A 20,633-nucleotide genomic window follows, 5' to 3' on the forward strand; every position below is an offset into this window, starting at 1 on the left:
TTTACCAGGGCTCGAACCTGCGACCTTACGCGTGTGAAGCGGACGTGATAACCACTACCCCATAAGTACGTGATAGCAATGAGTTTTCCAAAAGATCTAGCTTATTTTTATGCCCAATCACGATGGTAAAACCATGTAAAAACCGGGGCTCGAACCTGGGACCTTTCGCGTGTTAGGCGGACGTGATAACCACTACACCATAGATACGTGATAGCACCGAATTTTCCAAAACATCTTGCTTAATTTTATGCCCAATCACGATGGTAAAAACATGTATCTACCAGCGCTCGAACCTGGTACCTTTCGCGTGTGAAGCGGACGTGACAACCACTACACCATAGATACGTGATAGCAATGAGTTTTCCAAAAGATCTAGCTTATTTTTATTCCCAATCACGATGGTAAAACCATGTAACTACCATAGCTAGAAACTGGGACCTTTCGCGCGTTAGACGGACGTTATAACCACTACACCATAGATACGTGATAGCACCGAGTTTTCCAAAACATCTAGCTTAATTTTATGCCCATCACGATGGTAAAAACATGTATCTAATAGGGCTCGAACCTGGGACCTTTCGTGTGTTAGTCGGACGTGATAACCACTACCCAATAAATACGTGACAGCGATGCCCTTTCCAAAAGATCTAGCTTATTTTTATGCTTAATCACGATGGTCAAAACATTTATATACCAGGGCTTGAACCTAGGACCTTGCGCGTGTTAGGCGGACGTGATAACCACTACACCATAGGTACGTGATAGCACAGAGTTTTCCAAAACATCTAGCTTATTTTTATGCCCAATCACGATGGTAAAAACATGTATCTACAAGGGCTCGAACCTGGGACCCTACGCGTGTGAAGCGGACGTGATAACCACTACACCATAGATACGTGGTAGCATTGAGCTTTCGAAAAGATCTAGCTTATTTTTATGCCAAATCACGATGGTCAAAACATGTATCTACCAGCGCTCGAATCCTGGACTTTCCGTGTGGTAGGCGGACGTGCTTACCACTACAACATAGATACGTAATAGCATTGAGTTTTCCAAAAGATCTAGCTTATTTTTATGCCCAATCACGATGGTAAAACCATGTAACTACCGGGGCTCGAACCTGGGACCTTTCGCGTGTTAGGCGGACGTGATCACCACTACACCATAGCTACGTAGTAATAGCTAGATTTTCAAGAGATCTAGCTTATCTTTATTCCCAAACACAATGGTAAAAACATGTATCTACCAGGGCTCGAACCTGCGACCTTACGCGTGTGAAGCGGACGTGATAACCACTACCCCATAAGTACGTGATAGCAATGAGTTTTCCAAAAGATCTAGCTTATTTTTATGCCCAATCACGATGGTAAAACCATTTAAAAACCGGGGCTCGAACCTGGGACCTTTCGCGTGTTAGGCGGACGTGATAACCACTACACCATAGATACGTGATAGCACCGAATTTTCCAAAACATCTTGCTTAATTTTATGCCCAATCACGATGGTAAAAACATGTATCTACCAGCGCTCGAACCTGGTACCTTTCGCGTGCGAAGCGGACGTGATAACCACTACACCATAGATACGTGATAGCAATGAGTTTTCCAAAAGATCTAGCTTATTTTTATTCCCAATCACGATGGTAAAACCATGTAACTACCATAGCTAGAAACTGGGACCTTTCGCGCGTTAGACGGACGTTATAACCACTACCCAATAAATACGTGACAGCGATGCCCTTTCCAAAAGATCTAGCTTATTTTTATGCTTAATCACGATGGTCAAAACATTTATATACCAGGGCTTGAACCTGGGACCTTGCGCGTGTTAGGCGGACGTGATAACCAATACACCATAGGTACGTGATAGCACAGAGTTTTCCAAAACATCTAGCTTATTTTTATGCCCAATCACGATGGTAAAAACATGTATCTACCAGGGCTCGAACCTGGGACCCTACGCGTGTGAAGCGGACGTGATAACCACTACACCATAGATACGTGGTAGCATTGAGTTTTCGAAAAGATCTAGCTTATTTTTATGCCAAATCACGATGGTTAAAACATGTATCTACCAGCGGTCGAATCCTGGACTTTCCGTGTGGTAGGCGGACGTGCTTACCACTACAACATAGATACGTAATAGCATTGAGTTTTCCAAAAGATCTAGCTTATTTTTATGCCCAATCACGATGGTAAAACCATGTAACTACCGGGGCTCGAACCTGGGACCTTTCGCGTGTTAGGCGGACGTGATCACCACTACACCATAGCTACGTAGTAATAGCTAGATTTTCAAGAGATCTAGCTTATCTTTATTCCCAAACACAATGGTAAAAACATGTATCTACCAGGGCTCGAACCTGCGACCTTACGCGTGTGAAGCGGACGTGATAACCACTACCCCATAAGTACGTGATAGCAATGAGTTTTCCAAAAGATCTAGCTTATTTTTATGCCCAATCACGATGGTAAAACCATTTAAAAACCGGGGCTCGAACCTGGGACCTTTCGCGTGTTAGGCGGACGTGATAACCACTACACCATAGATACGTGATAGCACCGAATTTTCCAAAACATCTTGCTTAATTTTATGCCCAATCACGATGGTAAAAACATGTATCTACCAGCGCTCGAACCTGGTACCTTTCGCGTGCGAAGCGGACGTGATAACCACTACACCATAGATACGTGATAGCAATGAGTTTTCCAAAAGATCTAGCTTATTTTTATTCCCAATCACGATGGTAAAACCATGTAACTACCATAGCTAGAAACTGGGACCTTTCGCGCGTTAGACGGACGTTATAACCACTACCCAATAAATACGTGACAGCGATGCCCTTTCCAAAAGATCTAGCTTATTTTTATGCTTAATCACGATGGTCAAAACATTTATATACCAGGGCTTGAACCTGGGACCTTGCGCGTGTTAGGCGGACGTGATAACCAATACACCATAGGTACGTGATAGCACAGAGTTTTCCAAAACATCTAGCTTATTTTTATGCCCAATCACGATGGTAAAAACATGTATCTACCAGGGCTCGAACCTGGGACCCTACGCGTGTGAAGCGGACGTGATAACCACTACACCATAGATACGTGGTAGCATTGAGTTTTCGAAAAGATCTAGCTTATTTTTATGCCAAATCACGATGGTTAAAACATGTATCTACCAGCGGTCGAATCCTGGACTTTCCGTGTGGTAGGCGGACGTGCTTACCACTACAACATAGATACGTAATAGCATTGAGTTTTCCAAAAGATCTAGCTTATTTTTATGCCCAATCACGATGGTAAAACCATGTAACTACCGGGGCTCGAACCTGGGACCTTTCGCGTGTTAGGCGGACGTGATCACCACTACACCATAGCTACGTAGTAATAGCTAGATTTTCAAGAGATCTAGCTTATTTTTATGCCCAATCACGATGGTAAAACCATGTAACTACCGGGGCTCGAACCTGGGACCTTTCGCGTGTTAGGCGGACGTGATCACCACTACACCATAGCTACGTAGTAATAGCTAGATTTTCAAGAGATCTAGCTTATCTTTATTCCCAAACACAATGGTAAAAACATGTATCTACCAGGGCTCGAACCTGCGACCTTACGCGTGTGAAGCGGACGTGATAACCACTACCCCATAAGTACGTGATAGCAATGAGTTTTCCAAAAGATCTAGCTTATTTTTATGCCCAATCACGATGGTAAAACCATGTAAAAACCGGGGCTCGAACCTGGGACCTTTCGCGTGTTAGGCGGACGTGATAACCACTACACCATAGATACGTGATAGCACCGAATTTTCCAAAACATCTTGCTTAATTTTATGCCCAATCACGATGGTAAAAACATGTATCTACCAGCGCTCGAACCTGGTACCTTTCGCGTGCGAAGCGGACGTGATAACCACTACACCATAGATACGTGATAGCAATGAGTTTTCCAAAAGATCTAGCTTATTTTTATTCCCAATCACGATGGTAAAACCATGTAACTACCATAGCTAGAAACTGGGACCTTTCGCGCGTTAGACGGACGTTATAACCACTGCACCATAGATACGTGATAGCACCGAGTTTTCCAAAACATCTAGCTTAATTTTATGCCCAATCACGATGGTAAAAACATGTATCTAATAGGGCTCGAACCTGGGACCTTTCGTGTGTTAGTCGGACGTGATAACCACTACCCAATAAATACGTGAGAGCGATGCCCTTTCCAAAAGATCTAGCTTATTTTTATGCTTAATCACGATGGTCAAAACATTTATATACCAGGGCTTGAACCTGGGACCTTGCGCGTGTTAGGCGGACGTGATAACCACTACACCATAGATACGTGATAGCACAGAGTTTTCCAAAACATCTAGCTTATTTTTATGCCAAATCACGATGGTCAAAACATGTATCTACCAGCGCTCGAATCCTGGACTTTCCGTGTGGTAGGCGGACGTGCTTACCACTACAACATAGATACGTAATAGCGTTGAGTTTTCCAAAAGATCTAGTTTATTTTTATGCCCAATCACGATGGTAAAACCATGTAACTACCGGGGCTCGAACCTGGGACCTTTCGCGTGTTAGGCGGACGTGATCACCACTACACCATAGCTACGTAGTAATAGCTAGATTTTCAAGAGATCTAGCTTATCTTTATTCCCAAACACAATGGTAAAAACATGTATCTACGAGGGCTCGAACCTGCGACCTTACGCGTGTGAAGCGGACATTATAACCACTACCCCATAAGTACGTGATAGCAATGAGTTTTCCAAAAGATCTAGCTTATTTTTATGCCCAATCACGATGGTAAAACCATGTAAAAACCGGGGCTAGAACCTGGGACCTTTCGCGTGTTAGGCGGACGTGATAACCACTACACCATAGATACGTGATAGCACCGAATTTTCCAAAACATCTTGCTTAATTTTATGCCCAATCACGATGGTAAAAACATGTATCTACCAGCGCTCGAACCTGGTACCTTTCGTGTGTGAAGCGGACGTGATAACCACTACACCATAGATACGTGATACCAATGAGTTTTCCAAAAGATCTAGCTTATTTTTATTCCCAATCACGATGGTAAAACCATGTAACTACCATAGCTAGAAACTGGGACCTTTCGCGCGTTAGACGGACGTTATAACCACTACACCATAGATACGTGATAGCACCGAGTTTTCCAAAACATCTAGCTTAATTTTATGCCCAATCACGATGGTAAAAACATGTATCTAATAGGGCTCGAACCTGGGACCTTTCGTGTGTTAGTCGGACGTGATAACCACTACCCAATAAATACGTGACAGCGATGCCCTTTCCAAAAGATCTAGCTTATTTTTATGCTTAATCACGATGGTCAAAACATTTATATACAAGGGCTTGAACCTGGGACCTTGCGCGTGTTAGGCGGACGTGATAACCACTACACCATAGGTACGTGATAGCACAGAGTTTTCCAAAACATCTAGCTTATTTTTATGCCCAATCACGATGGTAAAAACATGTATCTACCAGGGCTCGAACCTGGGACCCTACGCGTGTGAAGCGGACGTGATAACCACTACACCATAGATACGTGGTAGCATTGAGTTTTCCAAAAGATCTAGCTTATTTTTATGCCAAATCACGATGGTCAAAACATGTATCTACCAGCGCTCGAATCCTGGACTTTCCGTGTGGTAGGCGGACGTGCTTACCACTACAACATAGATACGTAATAGCATTGAGTTTTCCAAAAGATCTAGCTTATTTTTATGCCCAATCACGATGGTAAAACCATGTAACTACCGGGGCTCGAACCTGGGACCTTTCGCGTGTTAGGCGGAAGTGATAACCACTACACCATAGATACGTGATAGCAATGAGTTTTCCAAAAGATCTAGCTTATTTTTATTCCCAATCACGATGGTAAAACCATGTTACTACCATGTCTAGAACCTGGGACCTTTCGCGCGTTAGGCTGACGTGATAACCACTACCCCATAAGTACGTGATAGCAATGAGTTTTCCAAAAGATCTAGCTTATTTTTATGCCCAATCACGATGGTAAAACCATGTAAAAACCGGGGCTCGAACCTGGGACCTTTCGCGTGTTAGGCGGACGTGATAACCACTACACCATAGATACGTGATAGCACCGAATTTTCAAAAACAACTAGCTTAATTTTATGCCCAATCGCGATGGTAAAAACATGTATCTACCAGGGCTCCAACCTGGGACCTTTCGTTTGTTAGGTGGACGTGATAACCACTACACCATAGCTACGTAGTAATAGCTAGATTTTCAAGAGATCTAGCTTATCTTTATTCCCAAACACAATGGTAAAAACATGTATCAACCAGGGCTCGAACCTGCGACCTTACGCGTGTGAAGCGGACGTGATAACCACTACAACACAGATACGTCATAGCAATGAGTTTTCCAAAACATCTAGCTTAATTTTATGCCCAATCACGATGGTAAAAAAATGTATCTACCAGGGCTCGAACCTGGGACCTTACGTGTGATAGTCGGACGTGATAACCACTACCCAATAAATACGTGACAGCAATGCCCTTTCAAAAAGATCTAGCTTATTTTTATGCTTAATCACGATGGTCAGAACATTTATCTACCAGGGCTTGAACCTGGGACCTTGCGCGTGTTAGGCGGACGTGATAACCACTACACCATAGGTACGTGATAGCATTGAGTTTTCCAAAAGATCTAGCTTATTTTTATGCCCAATCACGATGGTAAAAACATGTATCTTCCAGGGTTCGAACCTGGGACCTTTCGCGTGTGAAGCAGACTTGATAACCAAGACACCATAGATACGTGATAGCACCGAGTTTTCCAAAACATCTAGCTTAATTTTATGCCCAATCACGATGGTAAAAACATTTATCTACCAGGGCTCGAACCTGGGACCTTTCGCGTATTAGGCGGACGTGATAACCACTACACCAAAGGTACGTGATAGCACAGAGTTTTCCAAAACATCTAGCTTATTTTTATGCCCAATCACGATGGTAAAAACATGTATCTACCAGGGCTCGAACCTGGGACCTTTCGCGCGTTAGGCGGACGTGATAACCACTACACCATGGATACGTGATTGCACCGAGTTTTCCAAAACATCTAGCTTAATTCTATGCCCTATCACGAAGGTAAAAACTTGTATCTACCAAGGCTCGAACCTGGGAAGCTTCGCGTGTGAAGCGGACGTGATAACCACTACACCATAGATACATGATAGCATTGAGTTTTCCAAAAGATCTAGCTTATTTTTATGCCCAATCACGATGGTAAAAACAGTTATCTACCAGGGCTCGAATCTGGGACCTTCCGCGTGTGAAGCGGACGTGATAACCACTACACCATAGATACGTGATAGCATTGATTTTTCCAAAAGATCTAGCTTATTTTTATGCCCAATCACGATGGTAAAAACATGTATCTACCAGGGTTCGAACCTTTGACCTTTCGCGTGTGAAGCAGACTTGATAACCACTACACCATAGATAAGTGATAGCGCCGAGTTTTCCAAAACATCTAACTTAATTTTATGCCCAATCACGATGGTAAAAACATGTATCTACCAGGGCTCGAACCTGGGACCGTACGCGTGTGAAGCGGACGTGATAACCACTACCCCATAAATACGTGAGAGCAAAGAATTTTACAAAAGATCTAGCTTATTTTATGCTTAATCACGATGGTCAAGACATGTATCGACCATGTCTCGAACCTGGGACCTTCCGCGTGTTAAGTGGATGTGATAACCACTACATCATACATACGAAGTAATTGTGAGTTTTCCAAGAGATCTAGCTAAGTTTTATGCCCAATCACGATGGTCAAAACATGTATCTACCAGGGCTCGAACCTGGGACCTTCGGCGTATTAGGCGGACGTGATAACCACTACACCATAGATACGTAGTAATAGTGAGTTTTTCAAGTGATCAAGCTTATTTTTATGCCCATCACGATGGTAAAAACAATCTACCAGGGCTCGAATCTGGGACCTTCCGCGTGTTAGGCGGAAGTGATAACCACTACAACATAGATACGTCATAGCACTGAGTTTTCCAAAGATCTAGCTTATTTTTATGCCCAATCACGATGGTAAAAACATTTATCTACCAGGGCACGAAGTAGATACGAAGACTGGTGATTTGGGATTGAGGAGCGCCTTTTCCGGGTTGATGACCGCCTTTTCGGGGTTGATGACCGCCTTTTCCGGGTTGGGGGCGGCCTTTTCCGGGTTGGGAACCGCCTTTTCCGGGTTGGGGACCGCCTTTTCCGGGTTGGGAACCGCCTTTTCTGGGTTGGGGACCGCCTTTTCCGGGTTGAGGACCGCCGCTTCGGAGGTGAGGACAGGGCGTAATTGACGAACGCCTGCATCGGAAAGAAAATTAATTTATAATAAGTTTTGCGTACAATTAAGTACTTTTAACTTCTGAGTTTTAACCACATCACATTCCAAAAACTGTCAATTTAAATGCAGTAAATTATGTTAAAATATTTGAAACTTACGAATTTTTTGGTGAACGAGAGATGATCGTTTCACTTTGCGTTTAAGATCGCCTGCCACACCAAAAGCCACTCCGCGTGGGGCGAAGGCCGGCCTTTCGGGATTGAGGCCCGTACTTGCTTGACGAACGCCTGAATCGGAAACAAATTTGATTTAAAATTAGTTTTGCGTACAATTAAGTACATTTAACCACCCCAGTTTGGACTTAAAATCCAGGAAATTATAAGAAATTAGTTTTTCGTATAATGAAGTAAAATTAACCAACTTCCAGATCAAATCTTACGTTTTCTCATCCACGCGGGTATGAAAGGTTCCACCTCGGGATTTAAGCGGTTGAGCATCTCGTACGGAACAAGTCTTCTTAATTGTTCCAGTTCAGACACTAAAAAGTAGAAATTTATCATTAAAATACTAGATTTTAAAATATTATTTAGGGACACTTGATAGGGAAAGAGAATTTAACGGCCAAAGCGTTCTTTAGGCACAACCCTGATACGAAGGGCCCTGATTAACATCTTACGTACTTTCAACTAATGACTAGCCAAATCTTACGTTTTCTCATCCACGCGGGTATGAAAGGTTCCACCTCGGGATTTAAGCGGTTGAGCATCTCGTACGGAACAAGTCTTCTTAATTGTTCCAGTTCAGACACTAAAAAGTAGAAATTTATCATTAAAATACTAGATTTTAAAATATTATTTAGGGACACTTGATAGGGAAAGAGAATTTAACGGCCAAAGCGTTCTTTAGGCATAACCCTGATACGAAGGGCCCTGATTAACATCTTACTTTCAACTAATGACTAGCCATAAGGATCATTATTTTACCAAGTTTACATGCCACTCTATATAGCTAATAATTTATATATAAAAAAATTGGAAATTAAAAAAAAAAGTTCTTACGAATTGTTCCATGTTCTCCATTTGAATCTCACCGGAATATTTTTAAACTAGCTGGATGGCACAGCGGCTTAAGATTGAATTGTTACTGATAACAAGGACTACCAAAGTCAAGATGAACCCAAATGCCCAAGTCCTTCGCTTTTATAGCCGGCTACTTGAAGTATCGTGGTCATTTTACCGGACTGTACTTTTGTTGTTGGGTTTTTACCACTGATAAGGAGGAAAGTAAAGTTCACCTATTGATACGTTTGTGTTAGGGCACAGGGGAAAGGACAATGAAAGGTATTTCCTAGCCTTAATTCTACTGTCAAGTAACAAGCTTAGGGGGAAGGGCTCAAATAAAGAAATATTTTGTAACAAAACAATATAATAAAATGTATCCCTTCCCACAAATTTTAAACTAAAGGTTTTTTTTGCTGTCCTCTCAGTGTTGCCAGGCCATTGGTGATTCATGAGATTGCAGAAAGAAAGGCTAGCAGTTAAGTTTGAATCAGTACATGACCAACTTTACTCACATAATAGGGCCTGGCAACACTGCATTGAAGGTTAAGGTAGTTAAGAGAGGTGAGGAATTTTCTGTAACCCCTCTCTCTCCTCTTTGGTGCTACAAAAATATCAGTCATCAGTAAAATCTACCCATTCTTTATATCATTTTGATGGAAGTTCTTATTACACGCGAGCGACGCCGCGGGTAACCGCCAGTAGTAATTATTTAAGTAGCCTAATGTTAAACTGTTATTATGAAATCAATGCCCACACTGTTTTAAATATTAAATATAAATTCCCCTAGACAAACGACCAATGTATTCTTATTATTACCATGCCTAAAAATAGTGTCGCATTATGGGAGTCCGTGGGTGTCAATAATTGAAACTCATTTTTATTTTAAACGTAACGCTAAGTGTAATGTTTTGTAGAAGGAATACTAGAAAGCATGTTTTGAAATAGTAATTTGAAGTGATACCCCTATTCATAATTTTTTATTGTTGTTAGTTAAATTACGTAATTAACGTAAATTTTTGTTTAGTTTTTTTTCTAATCTTGTGGTAGGGTAGCATAACTTAGTATTATATTACTATATAGGTGTAAATAGTTGGTCATTACTTTTATAACATTGAAACAGCCCCTATTTTATTGGTATCCATGGTCATATGGTTTTGTTTCGCTTATCCGAGTTTTTAGTAGGTCAAAATTGCTAAGTTTTTTGTAGTTTTTTTCAAGTCTTGTAGTAGGGTAGCATAACTTTAAGTATTATTATAAAAACCGTCTTAATTTGGACCAAGGCCGATAAAGAAAACGATATGTGTGAGGTTGGTCATTTGACTGAAGTTCAGATATTGCAATTGTTTTAGTTATTTTTATCCATTTAATCCTTAATCAATATTAAATTCAATCAACTGATTTTACTGTTAATCGATCCTTTCCCTTTAAATTAATTGAAAAATTACATATCTACGCTTTTTCAAGAACAATTACATTTTCCGAAATGAATTATTTTGAAGGGAGTACGTGTTGAGAGGGGTGACTCCCATAATCCCCCTGGACATAATCCCTCCAAAAATTTCGCCCCGTCCAAATGGGCATAAGACAAAATCCCCCCATTTGCAGACAAAATCCCCCAAACTGGAGACAAAATCCCCCCAAACTGGAGACAAAATCCCCCGCTTACGGAACGAAATCCCCACCTTGGAGACGAACCCTTCAGGGGTCATTCCTATTTTAGAGGTCGTTTTTCACAGTGGAAATTTTTTTAGTAGGATAGTAGTAAAAATAGTAGTATTCCCCCTACGAGGAAAAGCGGAACCAATGATGGAGAAAATAGTATGAATTGCCGACTAACCATAAATTTTCGCCTTTTCCAAAATAATGCTGACTAACCATAAATTTCCGCCTTTTCCGAAATACTACTGATAACCATAAATTTCCGCCTTTTCCAAAATATTTCCGACTAACCATAAATTTTCGCCTTTTCCAAAATATTGCTGACTGACCATAAATTTCCGCCTTTTCCAAAATATCGCTGACTAACCATAAATTTCCGCCTTTTCCAAAATATCGCTGACTAACCATAAATTTCCGTCTTATCCAAAATATAGCTGACTAACCATAAATTTCCGCCTTTTCCAAAATATCGCTGACTAACCATAAATTTCCGCCTTTTCCAAAATATCGCTGACCAACCATAAATTTCCGCCTTTTCCAAAATATCGCTGACTAACCATAAATTTCCGCCTTTTCCAAAATACTGCTGATAACCATAAATTTCCGCCTTTTCCAAAATATTGCTGACTAATCATAAATTTCTGCCTTTTCCAAAATATCGCTGACTAACCATAAATTGCCGCCTTTTCCAAAATATTTTTGACTAACCACAAATTTCCGCCTTTTCCAAAATATCACTGACTAACCATAAATTTCCCCCTTTTCCAAAATATTGCTGACTAAACATAAATTTCCGCCTTTTCCAAAATATCGCTGACTAACCATAAATTTTCGCCTTTTCCAAAATATTTCTGACTAACCATAAATTGCCGCCTTTTCCAAAATATTGGAATTTTGGAAATAAGTTCAAACAAAATCAGTAGTTTACTTCTTTTGGTTTAGGAACATTGTTTGCAATACCTTTCACTCTTGTGAATTATACTTTTGCATTAGTATTAAAGATAATCTTTGGATTTGGGCTTCCGTTTACCTTCACTTCTAAATGCCTATTATCTGGGGGATTTTCAATAAAATGATCCTTTCGGTAGGATTTTGTTGAACAGTTTTCCTTTTGGGGTACTTTGTCCTGTACGTTTTCTCTGGGGGGATTTTGTACAAACACGTCTAAAGTCGGAGGGAAAAGTCTTGGCAAATCCAAAATAGGGGGATTTTGTCCGGGGGGATTATGTCCAGGGGGATTATTTACTAGACCCGTGTTGAGAGATCAATATTGAATATTTGAAATATTCTGACTTTCTAAAAAGAGCAAGTGAACTTAGACATAATTCGACAGAAAAATGTAAATATTTATTAAGAGCAAGTGAACTTAGACATAATTCGACAGAAAAATGTAAATATTTATTAGTGGATGCCAAACAAGGGTGTTGCGCGAATACATACATTTAATCACGATGGTCAAAACATGTATCGACCAGGGCTCGAACCTGGGACCTTTCGCATGCTAGGATGATGTGATAACCACTACACCATAGATACGTAGTAATTGTGAGTTTTCCAAGAGATCTAGCTTATTTTTATGCCCAATCGCGATGGTCAAAACATGTATCTACCAGGGCTCGAACCTTGGACCTTCCGCGTGTTAGGCGGACGTGATAACCACTACACCATAGATACGTAGTAATATTGAGTTTTTCAAGAGATCTAGCTGATTTTTATGCCCAATCACGATGGTAAATACAGTTACCTACCAGCGCTCGAATCTGGGACCTTCCGCGTGTTAGGCGGACGTGATAACAACTACACCATAGATACGTGATAGCACCGAGTTTTCCAGAACATCTAGCTTAATTTTATGCCCAATCACGATGGTAAAAACATGTATCTACCAGGGCTCGAACCTGGGACCTTTCGTGTGTTAGTCGGACGTGATAACCACTACACCATAGATAAGTGATATCATAGAGTTTTCCAAAAGATCTAGCTTATTTTTATGCCCAATTACGATGGTAAAACCATGTAACTACCGGGGCTCGAACCTGGGATCTTTCGCGTGTTAGGCGGACGTGATAACCACTACACCATAGATACGTGATAGCACCGAATTTTCCAAAACATCTAGCTTAATTTTATGCCCAATCACGATGGTAAAAACATGTATCTACCAGGGCTAGAACCTGGGACCTTTCGCGCGTTAGGCGGACGTGATAACCACTACACCATAGATACGTGATAGCACCGAGTTTTCCAAAACATCTAGCTTAATTTTATGCCCAAACACGATGGTAAAAACATGTATCTACCAGGGCTCAAACCTGCGACCTTACGCGTGTGAAGCGGACGTGATAACCACTACAACACAGATACGTCATAGCACTGAGTTTTCCAAAGATCTAGCTTATTTTTATGCCCAATCACGATGGTAAAAACATGTATCTACCAGGGCTCCAACCTGGGACCTTTCGTGTGTTAGGCGGACGTGATAACCACTACACCATAGCTACGTAGAAATAGCTAGATTTTCAAGAGATCTAGCTTATCTTTATTCCCAAACACAATGGTAAAAACATGTATCTACCAGGGCTCGAACCTGCGACCTTACGCGTGTGAAGCGGACGTGATAACCACTTCCCCATAAGTACGTGATAGCAATGAGTTTTCCAAAAGATCTAGCTTATTTTTATGCTTAATCACGATGGTCAAAACATGTATCGACCAGGGCTCGAACCTGGTACCTTTCGCATGCTAAGATGATGTGATAACCACTACACCTTAGATAAGTAGTAATTGTGAGTTTTCCAAGAGATCTAGCTTATTTTTATGCCCAATCGCGATGGTCAAAACATGTATCTACCAGGGCTCGAACCTTTGACCTTCCGCGTGTTAGGCGGACGTGATAACCACTACACCATAGATACGTAGTAATATTGAGTTTTTCAAGAGGTCTAGCTGATTTTTACGCCCAATCACGATGGAAAAACAGTTATCTACCAGGGCTCGAATCTGGGACCTTCCGCGTGTTAGGCGGACGTGATAACAACTGCACCATAGATACGTAACAGCACTGAGTTTTCCAAAAGATCTAGCTTATTTTTATGCCCTATCACGTAGGTAAAAACATGTATCTACCAGGGCTCGAACCTGGGACCTTACGCGTGTGAAGCGGACGTGATAACCACTACCCCATAAATACGTGAGAGCAAAGAATTTTACAAAAGATCTAGCTTATTTTTATGCTTAATCACGATGGTCAAGACATGTATCGACCAGGGCTCGAACCTGGGACCTTCCGCGTGTTAAGTGGATGTGAAAACCACTACACCATACATAAGAAGTAATTGTGAGTTTTCCAAGAGATCTAGCTTATTTTTATGCCCAATCTAGATGGTCAAAACATGTATCTACCAGGGCTCGAACCTGGGACCTTCCGCGTGTTAGGCGGACGTGATAACCACTACAAAACAGTTACGTAGTAATAGTGAGTTTTTCAAGAGATCAAGCTTATTTTTATGCCCAATCACGATGGTAAAAACAATCTACCAGGGCTCGAATCTGGGACCTTCCGCGTGTTAGGCGGAAGTGATAACCACTATAACATAGATACGTCATAGCACTGAGTTTTCCAAAGATCTAGCTTATTTTTATGCCCAATCACGATGGTAAAAACATGTATCTACCAGGGCTCCAACCTGGGACCTTTCGTGTGTAAGGCGGACGTGATAACAACTACACCATAGCTACGTAGTAATAACTAGATTTTCAAGAGATCTAGCTTATCTTTATTTCCAAACACGATGGTAAAAACATGTATCTACCAGGGCTCGAACATGCGACCTTACGCGTGTGAAGCGGACGTGATAACCACTACCCCATAAATACGTGATAGCAATGAGTTTTCCAAAAGATCTAGCATATTGTTATGCTTAATCACGATGGTCAAAACATGTATCGACCAGGGCTCGATCCTGGGACCTTTCGCATGCTAACATGATGTGATAACCACTACACCACAGATACATGATAGCATTGAGTTTTCCAAAGGATCTAGCTTATTTTTATGCCCAATCACGATGGTAAAAACAGTTACCTACCAGGGCTCGAATCTGGGACCTTCCGCGTGTTAGGCGGGCGTGATAACAACTACACCATAGATACGTGACAGCACTGAGTTTTCCAAAAGATCTAGCTTATTTTTATTCCCAATCACGATGGTAAAAACATGTATCTACCAGGGCTCGAACCTGGGACCTTTCGCGTGTGAAGCGGACTTGATAACCACTACACCATAGATAAGTGATATCATAGAGTTTTTCAAAAGATCTAGCTTATTTTTATGCTTAATCACGATGGTCAAAACATGTATCGACCAGGGCTCGAACCTGGTACCTTTCGCATGCTAAGATGATGTGATAACCACTACACCTTAGATAAGTAGTAATTGTGAGTTTTCCAAGAGATCTAGCTTTTTTTTATGCCCAATCGCGATGGTCAAAACATGTATCTACCAGGGCTCGAACCTTGGACCTTCCGCGTGTTAGGCGGACGTGATAACCACTACACCATAGATACGTAGTAATGTTGAGTTTTTCAAGAGATCTAGCTTATTTTTATGCCCTATCACGATGGTAAAAACATGTACCTACCAGGGCTCGAACCTGGGACCTTACGCGTGTGAAGCGGACGTGATAACCACTACCCCATAAATACGTGAGAGCAAAGAATTTTACAAAAGATCTAGCTTTTTTTTACGCTTAATCACGATGGTCAAGACATGTATCGACCAGGGCTCGAACCTGGGACCTTCCGCGTGTTAAGTGGATGTGAAAACCACTACACCATACATAAGAAGTAATTCTGAGTTTTCCAAGAGATCTAGCTTATTTTTATGCCCAATCTAGATGGTCAAAACATGTATCTACCAGGGCTCGAACCTGGGACCTTCCGCGTGTTAGGCGGACGTGATAACCACTACAAAACAGTTACGTAGTAATAGTGAGTTTTTCAAGAGATCAAGCTTATTTTTATGCCCAATCACGATGGTAAAAACAATCTACCAGGGCTCGAATCTGGGACCTTCCGCGTGTTAGGCGGAAGTGATAACAACTACACCATAGATGCGTGACAGCACTGAGTTTTCCAAAAGATCTAGCTTATTTTTAAGCCCTATCACGAAGGTAAAAACTTGTTTCTACCAATGCTCGAACCTGGGAAGCTTCGCGTGTGAAGCGGACGTGATAACCACTACACCATAGATACGTGATAGCATTGAGTTTTCCAAAAGATCTAGCTTAATTTTATGCCCAATCACGATGGCAAAAACATGTATCTACCAGGGCTCGAACCTGGGACCCTACGCGTGTGAAGCGGACGTGATAACCACTACACCATAGATACGTGGTAGCATTGAGTTTTCCAAAAGATCTAGCTTATTTTTAGGCCCAATCACGATGGTAAAAACATGTATCTACCAGGGCTCGAACCTGGGACCTTTCGCGTGTGAAGCGGACTTGATAACCACTACACCATAGATACGTGATAGCACCGAATTTTCCAAAACATCTAGCTTAATTTTATGCCCAATGACGATGGTAAAAACATGTATCTACCAGGGCTCGAACCTGGTACCTTTCGCGTGTGAGGCGGACGTGATAAACAATACACCATAAATACGTGATAGCAATGAGTTTTCCAAAAGATCTAGCTTATTTTTATTCCCAGTCACGATGGTAAAAACATGTATCTACCATGGCTAGAACCTGGGACCTTGCGCGTGTGAAGCGGACGTGATAACCACTACAACACAGATACGTCATAGCACTGAGTTTTCCAAAGATCTAGCTTATTTTTATGCCCAATCACGATGGTAAAAACATGTATCTACCAGGGCTCCAACCTGGGACCTTTCGTGTGTTAGGCGGACGTGATCACCACTACACCATAGCTACGTAGTAATAGCTAGATTTTCAAGAGATCTAGCTTATCTTTATTCCCAAACACAATGGTAAAAACATGTATCTACCAGGGCTAGAACCTGCGACCTTACGCGTGTGAAGCGGACGTGATAACCACTACCCCATAAGTACGTGATAGCAATGAGTTTTCCAAAAGATCTAGCTTATTTTTATGCCCAATCACGATGGTAAAACCATGTAACAACCGGGGCTCGAACCTGGGACCTTTCGCGTGTTAGGCGGACGTGATAACCACTACACCATAGATACGTGATAGCACCGAATTTTCCAAAACATCTTGCTTAATTTTATGCCCAATCACGATGGTAAAAACATGTATCTACCAGCGCTCGAACCTGGTACCTTTCGCGTGTGAAGCGGACGTGATAACCACTACACCATAGATACGTGATAGCAATGAGTTTTCCAAAAGATCTAGCTTATTTTTATTCCCAATCACGATGGTAAAACCATGTAACTACCATAGCTAGAAACTGGGACCTTTCGCGCGTTAGACGGACGTTATAACCACTACACCATAGATACGTGATAGCACCGAGTTTTCCAAAACATCTAGCTTAATTTTATGCCCAATCACGATGGTAAAAACATGTATCTAATAGGGCTCGAACCTGGGACCTTTCGTGTGTTAGTCGGACGTGATAACCACTACCCAATAAATACGTGACAGCGATGCCCTTTCCAAAAGATCTAGCTTATTTTTATGCTTAATCACGATGGTCAAAACATTTATATACCAGGGCTTGAACCTGGGATCTTGCGCGTGTTAGGCGGACGTGATAACCACTACACCATAGGTACGTGATAGCACAGAGTTTTCCAAAACATCTAGCTTATTTTTATGCCCAATCACGATGGTAAAAACATGTATCTACCAGGGCTCGAACCTGGGACCCTACGCGTGTGAAGCGGACGTGATAACCACTACACCATAGATACGTGGTAGCATTCAGTTTTCCAAAACATCTAGCTTATTTTTATGCCAAATCACGATGGTCAAAACATGTATCTACCAGCGCTCGAACCCTGGACTTTCCGTGTGGTAGGCGGACGTGCTTACCACTACAACATAGATACGTGATAGCATTGAGTTTTCCAAAGATCTAGCTTATTTTTATGCCCAATCACGATGGTAAAACCATGTAACTACCGGGGCTCGAACCTGGGACCTTTCGCGTGTTAGGCGGACGTGATAACCACTACACCATAGATACGTGATAGCAATGAGTTTTCCAAAAGATCTAGCTTATTTTTATTCCCAATCACGATGGTAAAACCATGTTACTACCATGGCTAGAACCTGGGACCTTTCGCGCGTTAGGCGGACGTGATAACCACTACACCATAGATACGTGATAGCACCGAGTTTTCAAAAACAACTAGCTTAATTTTATGCCCAATCACGAGGTATAAACATGTATCTACCAGGGCTCCAACCTGGGACCTTTCGTTTGTTAGGCGGACGTGATAACCACTACACCATAGCTACGTAGTAATAGCTAGATTTTCAAGAGATCTAGCTTATCTTTATTCCCAAACACAATGGTAAAAACATGTATCAACCAGGGCTCGAACCTGCGACCTTACGCGTGTGAAGCGGACGTGATAACCACTACAACACAGATACGTCATAGCACTGAGTTTTCCAAAACATCTAGCTTAATTTTATGCCCAATCACGATGGTAAAAACATGTATCTACCAGGGCTCGAACCTGGGACCTTACGTGTGTTAGTCGGACGTGATAATCACTACCCAATAAATACGTGACAGCAATGCCTTTTCCAAAAGATCTAGCTTATTTTTATGCTTAATCCACGATGGTCAAAACATTTTTCTACCAGGGCTTGAACCTGGGACCTTTCGCGTGTTAGGCGGACGTGATAACCACTACACCAAAGGTACGTGATAGCACAGAGTTTTCCAAAACATCTAGCTTATTTTTATGCCCAATCACGATGGTAAAAACATGTATCTACCAGGGCTCGAACCTGGGACCTTTCGCGCGTTAGGCGGACGTGATAACCACTACACCATGGATACGTGATAGCACCGAGTTTTCCAAAACATCTAGCTTAATTCTATGCGCTATCACGAAGGTAAAAACTTGTATCTACCAAGGCTCGAACCTGGGAAGCTTCGCGTGTGAAGCGGACGTGATAACCACTACACCATAGATACATGATAGCATTGAGTTTTCCAAAAGATCTAGCTTATTTTTATGCCCAATCACGATGGTAAAAACAGTTATCTACCAGGGCTCGAATCTGGGACCTTCCGCGTGTGAAGCGGACGTGATAACCACTACACCATAGATACGTGATAGCATTGATTTTTCCAAAAGATCTAGCTTATTTTTATGCCCAATCACGATGGTAAAAACATGTATCTACCAGGTTTCGAGCCTTGGACCTTTCGCGTGTGAAGCAGACTTGATAACCACTACACCATAGATAAGTGATAGCGCCGAGTTTTCCAAAACATCTAACTTAATTTTATGCCCAATCACGATGGTAAAAACATGTATCTACCAGGGCTCGAACCTGGGACCGTACGCGTGTGAAGCGGACGTGATAACCACTACCCCATAAATACGTGAGAGCAATGAATTTTACAAAAGATCTAGCTTATTTTTTTGCTTAATCACGATGGTCAAGACATGTATCGACCAGGGCTCGAACCTGGGACCTTCCGCGTGTTAAGTGGATGTGATAACCACTACATCATACATACGAAGTAATTGTGAGTTTTCCAAGAGATCTAGCTAATTTTTATGCCCAATCACGATGGTCAAAACATGTATCTACCAGGGCTCGAACCTGGGACCTTCCGCGTGTTAGGCGGACGTGATAACCACTACACCATAGATACGTAGTAATAGTGAGTTTTTCAAGAGATCAAGCTTATTTTTATGCCCAATCACGATGGTAAAAACAATCTACCAGGGCTCGAATCTGGGACCTTCCGCGTGTTAGGCGGAAGTGATAACCACTACAACATAGATACGTCATAGCACTGAGTTTTCCAAAGATCTAGCTTATTTTTATGCCCAATCACGATGGTAAAAACATTTATCTACCAGGGCACGAAGTAGATACGAAGACTGGTGATTTGGGATTGAGGAGCGCCTTTTCCGGGTTGATGACCGCCTTTTCGGGGTTGATGACCGCCTTTTCCGGGTTGGGGGCGGCCTTTTCCGGGTTGGGAACCGCCTTTTCCGGGTTGGGGACCGCCTTTTCCGGGTTGGGGACCGCCTTTTCCGGGTTGGGGACCGCCTTTTCCGGGTTGGGGACCGCCTTTTCCGGGTTGGGGACCGCCTTTTCCGGGTTGAGGACCGCCGCTTCGGAGGTGAGGACAGGGCGTAATTGACGAACGCCTGCATCGGAAAGAAAATTAATTTATAATAAGTTTTGCGTACAATTAAGTACTTTTAACTTCTGAGTTTTAACCACATCACATTCCAAAAACTGTCAATTTAAATGCAGTAAATTATATTAAAATATTTGAAACTTACGAATTTTTTGGTGAACGAGAGATGATCGTTTCACTTTGCGTTTAAGATCGCCTGCC

At 41.9% G+C, this 20,633-nt stretch overlaps 20 non-coding genes across 20 annotated transcripts; all 20 read right to left on the reverse strand.

Annotated features, from left to right (window-relative positions):
• Positions 1-823: 823 nt before the first annotated feature.
• On the reverse strand, positions 824-896 carry TRNAV-CAC (transfer RNA valine (anticodon CAC)). The gene has a single exon. It is a non-coding gene; the product is annotated as a tRNA-Val (tRNA).
• A 617-nt stretch (positions 897-1,513) lies between these two features.
• Positions 1,514-1,586, reverse strand: TRNAA-CGC (transfer RNA alanine (anticodon CGC)). The gene has a single exon. It is a non-coding gene; the product is annotated as a tRNA-Ala (tRNA).
• Positions 1,587-1,927: 341 nt separating this feature from the next.
• On the reverse strand, positions 1,928-2,000 carry TRNAV-CAC (transfer RNA valine (anticodon CAC)). The gene has a single exon. It is a non-coding gene; the product is annotated as a tRNA-Val (tRNA).
• A 617-nt stretch (positions 2,001-2,617) lies between these two features.
• On the reverse strand, positions 2,618-2,690 carry TRNAA-CGC (transfer RNA alanine (anticodon CGC)). Its single transcript has one exon. It is a non-coding gene; the product is annotated as a tRNA-Ala (tRNA).
• Positions 2,691-3,031: 341 nt separating this feature from the next.
• TRNAV-CAC (transfer RNA valine (anticodon CAC)) lies at positions 3,032-3,104 on the reverse strand. Its single transcript has one exon. It is a non-coding gene; the product is annotated as a tRNA-Val (tRNA).
• A 755-nt stretch (positions 3,105-3,859) lies between these two features.
• Positions 3,860-3,932, reverse strand: TRNAA-CGC (transfer RNA alanine (anticodon CGC)). Its single transcript has one exon. It is a non-coding gene; the product is annotated as a tRNA-Ala (tRNA).
• Positions 3,933-5,515: 1,583 nt separating this feature from the next.
• TRNAV-CAC (transfer RNA valine (anticodon CAC)) lies at positions 5,516-5,588 on the reverse strand. The gene has a single exon. It is a non-coding gene; the product is annotated as a tRNA-Val (tRNA).
• Positions 5,589-7,308: 1,720 nt separating this feature from the next.
• Positions 7,309-7,382, reverse strand: TRNAV-CAC (transfer RNA valine (anticodon CAC)). Its single transcript has one exon. It is a non-coding gene; the product is annotated as a tRNA-Val (tRNA).
• A 203-nt stretch (positions 7,383-7,585) lies between these two features.
• Positions 7,586-7,658, reverse strand: TRNAV-CAC (transfer RNA valine (anticodon CAC)). Its single transcript has one exon. It is a non-coding gene; the product is annotated as a tRNA-Val (tRNA).
• A 202-nt stretch (positions 7,659-7,860) lies between these two features.
• Positions 7,861-7,933, reverse strand: TRNAI-AAU (transfer RNA isoleucine (anticodon AAU)). The gene has a single exon. It is a non-coding gene; the product is annotated as a tRNA-Ile (tRNA).
• A 4,763-nt stretch (positions 7,934-12,696) lies between these two features.
• TRNAV-AAC (transfer RNA valine (anticodon AAC)) lies at positions 12,697-12,769 on the reverse strand. The gene has a single exon. It is a non-coding gene; the product is annotated as a tRNA-Val (tRNA).
• Positions 12,770-14,212: 1,443 nt separating this feature from the next.
• On the reverse strand, positions 14,213-14,285 carry TRNAV-CAC (transfer RNA valine (anticodon CAC)). Its single transcript has one exon. It is a non-coding gene; the product is annotated as a tRNA-Val (tRNA).
• Positions 14,286-15,588: 1,303 nt separating this feature from the next.
• TRNAV-AAC (transfer RNA valine (anticodon AAC)) lies at positions 15,589-15,661 on the reverse strand. The gene has a single exon. It is a non-coding gene; the product is annotated as a tRNA-Val (tRNA).
• A 65-nt stretch (positions 15,662-15,726) lies between these two features.
• On the reverse strand, positions 15,727-15,799 carry TRNAV-CAC (transfer RNA valine (anticodon CAC)). The gene has a single exon. It is a non-coding gene; the product is annotated as a tRNA-Val (tRNA).
• A 614-nt stretch (positions 15,800-16,413) lies between these two features.
• Positions 16,414-16,486, reverse strand: TRNAV-CAC (transfer RNA valine (anticodon CAC)). The gene has a single exon. It is a non-coding gene; the product is annotated as a tRNA-Val (tRNA).
• A 65-nt stretch (positions 16,487-16,551) lies between these two features.
• Positions 16,552-16,624, reverse strand: TRNAV-CAC (transfer RNA valine (anticodon CAC)). The gene has a single exon. It is a non-coding gene; the product is annotated as a tRNA-Val (tRNA).
• A 1,306-nt stretch (positions 16,625-17,930) lies between these two features.
• TRNAV-CAC (transfer RNA valine (anticodon CAC)) lies at positions 17,931-18,003 on the reverse strand. The gene has a single exon. It is a non-coding gene; the product is annotated as a tRNA-Val (tRNA).
• A 1,305-nt stretch (positions 18,004-19,308) lies between these two features.
• TRNAV-CAC (transfer RNA valine (anticodon CAC)) lies at positions 19,309-19,382 on the reverse strand. Its single transcript has one exon. It is a non-coding gene; the product is annotated as a tRNA-Val (tRNA).
• A 203-nt stretch (positions 19,383-19,585) lies between these two features.
• On the reverse strand, positions 19,586-19,658 carry TRNAV-CAC (transfer RNA valine (anticodon CAC)). The gene has a single exon. It is a non-coding gene; the product is annotated as a tRNA-Val (tRNA).
• A 203-nt stretch (positions 19,659-19,861) lies between these two features.
• Positions 19,862-19,934, reverse strand: TRNAV-AAC (transfer RNA valine (anticodon AAC)). Its single transcript has one exon. It is a non-coding gene; the product is annotated as a tRNA-Val (tRNA).
• Positions 19,935-20,633: the final 699 nt, after the last annotated feature.

Source organism: Phalangium opilio, unplaced genomic scaffold, assembly GCF_054372755.1.
Source record: "Phalangium opilio isolate 3A_F unplaced genomic scaffold, DU_Popi_V2 ptg000225l_1, whole genome shotgun sequence".
Lineage (NCBI taxonomy): Eukaryota > Metazoa > Arthropoda > Arachnida > Opiliones > Phalangiidae > Phalangium > Phalangium opilio.